Source organism: Tupaia chinensis, unplaced genomic scaffold (assembly GCF_000334495.1).
Source record: "Tupaia chinensis unplaced genomic scaffold, TupChi_1.0 Scaffold148768_1, whole genome shotgun sequence".
Lineage (NCBI taxonomy): Eukaryota > Metazoa > Chordata > Mammalia > Scandentia > Tupaiidae > Tupaia > Tupaia belangeri.
Window position 1 is genome coordinate 332262 of NW_006208615.1, and position 5357 is coordinate 337618.

Here is a 5357-nt window from a genome sequence, read left to right on the forward strand (position 1 = left end):
TATTAAAAAAAAAAACAGAAGTGCACACACACACACATACCCTCCCCACCCCTGGAATCATTAGGGATGGTGTTCACATCTTTCTTAATGTAGGTTTGGTCATTTCTAAAGTAGGCCATTATTATTTGCTTTTACATATACCCTTAAATATTTTTCTCCTCAAATATTTATATCCCAACTACAAAAATGGAGATGTAAAAGGTGTACGAAGATGATCTTTTCCTGCTCTTGTTATAGTACAAACACTTCAGGTGACTGTAGAACCAAGAGAGCAACAGGGAACAAGAAACTCCAACTAGTTAAGGAATGTAATGCCTGTTACCTGTTAATAACAGATGACACTTCCTTGACAACTGGTTTGTAAGGACATGGGTGCATGAAAATGAAACAAATTTCCAGAAGTCGCATGTCTCTTATATCGCTCAGTAACTAAAGTACAGGAGAATCCAGGATTTAGATTCTGCCCACTTTTGAGGTATTACATGCATAAGGAAAAGACTGGTGATGTCCAAGTAGCATGCAATGAAAGTATTTTTAAACAAACGTGGTTACTTGTTAAGATTTTTCAAAATCAAAATATTTATTAACAATTTTAAACTAAAGCAAAACTAATAATCTGTGGTAATGATTTAACTGTGAGTGACGCTGCCTTTCTTTCACATTCATTCTCTTCCTTCAAAGTAAAGCAGATCAGTTGTTCTTGAACAAGTCAATGCAGCTCTGCAAAAGGGAGGCATTGTTCCTGGCATATTTTATTTCCAGTTCAGACATTTCGATTAGATTCTTTATAAATGCTGCCACTCTCTTTCATTTGAAATTTATCAATTCTTCTTTTGCAGATTCAGAAAGCTGTTTGAATTTCTGGCAGCACTCATGCTAATATACCTCAGCCAACTTGACATCTTTACTTTTTAACAGGGACTTATCCAGAGCTTTGTTTGAGTTGTCCTAGTCAATGAGGGCTTTGGTGCGTAGGTATAAGAGATCCTTAGCAGCCTCTATGTTTAGCATGTAGTACTGGAGGAGCTCTCAGCTTCAAATCTTCATCTGATGAGACTTTCTACTTTCTTAAGTTTTTCAAACAGTTCAGCAACCTTCAATAGGTACTTTTGGATGACTGTAGGCTCTTCTTCTTTTCTTTTAAAAACATTAATTTAATTTATTTTTTATTTTTAAATTTTATTATTATTGTTATTATTATTATTTATGTATTTAATTGCTATACTTCGTTTAGATTGTAAAGAGATTTTAACAGATAACAAACTATTTCTGTGTCCCATAAATATCTGTTTTTTTTTTCACCTAATTTCCTTTCTGGACTCTTCCACTCCCACACTCTCCTTCCACTTTGTCTCTAGTGTCCATAACAATTTGTAATGCTCTTATGTCCTTCAGTCTTTCAGTCCCTACCATAGAGTGTGGACAGTCTGTGTTAAGTGGAGACAAACAATGTCTCTCTTTCACTGCCTGACTTGCTTCACTCAGCAAAAAAATCTTCCATATTCATTCACTTTGTATCAAATTCCAGGGTTTTTTTTTTGGCTGAATAATATTCTATGGCGTATATGTGCCAATGTTTTCCATCCATTCATCTGTTTGTGGACATCTGGGTTAGTTCCATGTCTTAGCAATCGTGAAAAATGCTACAATAAATATAACTGTGCAAATGCTTTTCCGACAGAGCATTCTCCTGTCCTTTGGGTAGATACCCAGGAGTGGAATTGCTGAATTGTATGGTAATTCTATTTGAAGGTCTTTGAGGAACCTCCATATTGTTCTCCACAGTGGCTGGGCCAATTTACATTTCCATTCCCACAAACAATGTAGGAGTGTTCCCCTTTCACCACATACTCATCAGCACTTATCGTGTTTTTTTTTTTTTTTTTAATCTTTGCCATTCTGACTGGGGTTAGGTGGTATCTCATTGTGTTGTGTTTTTGGTCTACATCTCCCATACTATGATGAATGTTGAGCATTTTTTCATATACTTTTTGGCTATTTGTATGTCTTCCTTAGAGAGTTGTTTATTCAGCTCATTTTTTCATCTTTTAATTGGGTTAATTATTTTCTTCCAGGTAAGCTGCTTGAGTTCTCTGTGTCTTCTAAAGCCAAGCTGTATGGGCAGGTTGCCGTGTGGATATAGTCATCAGTCAGCAATGTTTTTTTTATGAGGTCTGGTCATTCTGTAAGCTTTTGCACAGGAATCCTTGATCCTATTGTAACAGTTAATAAGAAAGTTCTTCTCTTGCTCAAAGAATTTATCTACGTCCTTAACTCCAGGAAGAAGGACTTTATCAGCACTTTTCATCATACTTTTGAAAAGGTCTCCAAACATCTCTTTGGTATTTTTCTGTCTCACACTTAGATCCTGATCATATTCCTGGAAAACATGAAAGTTGTGATCTTTATTGAGAATAGGGTGAGAGGAAAGCCACTAAAGAAAGACTTTAGCAAGAGAGACAAGAAGACATTTTAAAGCTGAGGGTGTCCTGGTGTGTTCAGGAAAGCTATGCTCTAAACCCATCCCCTAGACTCCCAAAATATTCAGACAAGAAGCCATTTTAAAGTTGAGGTATGTCCTGGTGTGTTCAGGAAAGCTATACTCTAAACCCATCTCCTGGACTCCCGAAATATTCAGACAAAGTAAGGCAACCTCCATCTTCTCTCTGTCTCTGGCTGTCTGTCTGTCTCACTCTCTCTCTCTCTTTAAATTTAAATTAAAAAAAAATTTTTAAGTACCTCTCCTCACCTTGGGCCTTTTTTTTCGCTTGTCAATGTCAGAAGCCATTTTAAAACTGAGGTGTGTCCTGTCTTGTTCAGGGAAACTATTCTCTAAACCATCTCCTTGACTCCTGAAATATTTAGACAAGGTAAGGCAACCTCCGTCTTCTCTCTGTCTCTGGCTGTCTGTCTGTCTCACTCTCTCTCTCTCTTTACATTTAAATTTTTTTAAAAAAATTTCAAACACCTTTCCTCACCTTTGGCCTTTTCTTTCACTTGTTAATTTCAGAAACCATTTTAAAACTGAGGTGTGTCCTGATGTGTACTTTTCTACTTTTTTTCCTTTTTGCTTATATTTTGTAACCTTGCTTTCTTACTCTAAGCTTCACTCTCCACACACTTAATGTCTAGATAGGCCTAGGTGCGTGGTAGCCAAAAATCGGAATACTTTTAGCGTCATTGAAATCTTCAACACTTATTGACCCTCCTGCTTTAATGAAGAAATTTCTTTCTATAAATCTGAACTCCTAATTTTACTATTGATACCACATTGTGAAGAACTGTGGAGGAGAGATTTTGTCACAGAACGACCAGAAACAACCACAGAGGCACAAGAAACATGAGAAACCAAGAAAATATCTCTCCCCTAAGGGAAAAGAACAACCCTTCATCATCCATAGACAGTACAGTAGAATTCATGGAAATGTCTGATAGAGACTTCAGAATATTCATATTGACAAAACTAAACGAGATGCAAGAGCTGAGAGATAATGAACTCCAGAAGATGCAGGAGAAAAGAGACAATGAGTTCCAGGAGGTGTTGAAGTTCTTTCATGATCTGAAAGAGGAAATACACACCATAAAAAAGAATCAAATGGAACTATTAGAGATGAAGGATGCCATTCAGGAAATCAAAACATCCCTTGAAAGTATTAAAAACAGATTAGTTCATGCAGAAAATGGAATCTCAGATGTTGAATGCAATACCTCTTATCTAGAAAAAAGAACCAAGAATACTATACCCAGCAAGATTATCTTTCATATGGAAAGAAAGGATAAAAACATTCTCAGATAAACAAGACCTGAAAGAATTTGCCAGTAGCAGACCCACTCTTCAAGAAATTCTGAAAGGAGTGCTTGACCAGGAAAACTAAAGATACATACAGAAATAAGAAAACAAAAGGCAACCAAGAAAATGACCAATTTAATGCTAGGGACAAGAAATATCAATAACAACATTGAATGTTAACTCCCAGGATTTAAACGGAAAGATTGATTCACAGTAACTCTGCATATTCAACTGAAGAGAGTCTGAACATAAGACTGAACTGGTGAAATAGAATGTATGACTTTTGAGAAAAACATTACTGATTTCTTTTTTATTATTATTATGCTTTCTTTTCCCAATTTTAGCATTTTACTTTCTTTTGAGTTGTTGATAGGTTCAGCAATTTTTAAAAATATTTTTCTTGTTTGTTTCCTTAAATGGAAACATAAACTCTTCTTCCTTCCTGAAAAAAAGAAAAAAGAAAAAAAGATAGCGAGATCATCAGCTTCCAGTTTTTGCTTCATCTTGGCAAATTCTTCTTTGGTCACAGACTCTTCACCCTCTCCCAGTTTCTGCATCTTCTCTCGAGGACCAGTGAAGTCAGGCTTACTAGGAGTAAGTGGAATAATAAACCCAGCATAGTTGGCTGTTTCAATAAGAGTGTCATGTAGCCACAGAAATCTTCATGTTGCCTTGTAACAGAGAACTCTGGGTTCTGAAATGTAGGCAGTGTGGTCTTCGTATGCACTGTGAGTTTCACCTTATCCCTCTCACTGAGTGCACCAGGTATGTCAGTTTGAAGCAAGAGGTCAACATTCAGGTCCACAGATACAGATCTCACCTTGCTGCGGTCTTCCTCTTGCTGCTGCAGCAACTGGAGAACCGTGGCCATGGCGACGTGGGCCTCCAGCAAGGGCCGCCTGGCTGTGCGGGGGCTTTAGCTTGATCCCTGCTTCCTTTTCCAAAGAAATGAAATGCTGTAGATGTTGTTTATACCAAAATATCATCGCTTTCCTTTTTCTTCCACTCTCATTCAAGAAAGAAATTGGTTCAGCTAGTTTCCTTGCATTGCAGGAATTCTTAATGTTTATTTGTTTTAGCTTTATTAGAATTTCACCCTTTACATGAAGTATTAATATGGCCCATAGAAACCTGGGCAATAGGACATCAAAATATTCATTGTGTGAAAGATGTTCATTAAAATTTAGAAGCGGGGAAGAAAATTCCCAACACTAGTATAGTGGCTCTTAGCAGAAAAGCAGGTGAATTCAGAGATGCAAATAACCAACTTACAAAGACACGCACAACAAAAATTCTGAGCCTTAACCTTCTCCTCTAGGACTGGAGACCTCGTGTTACTTATTCATCAGGAGACATCGTAAAGAATCTTAGAACTTTTAGAAATTACTCAAGTTCCGTTGTGGAAGACAGGATAAAGCTGTGAATAGAAGGAGCAGTTTAGGGAAACAGACTCCAGGACAAATTAAATTGTAATACTCCCTTCTCATCTTGTGTGTGTGTGTGTGTGTGTGTGTTCTTGTCACTCTGTCCTTTTCCTTTACCTATTTCTGACCAATCCTTCTGTTTC

The 5357-nt window shown here is 37.0% G+C and overlaps 1 pseudogene; it reads right to left on the reverse strand.

Moving 5' to 3' along the window:
- Positions 1–652: 652 nt before the first annotated feature.
- Positions 653–4661, reverse strand: LOC102502835 (sorting nexin-5-like; annotated as a pseudogene).
- Between the last annotated feature and the right edge of the window lie 696 nt (positions 4662–5357).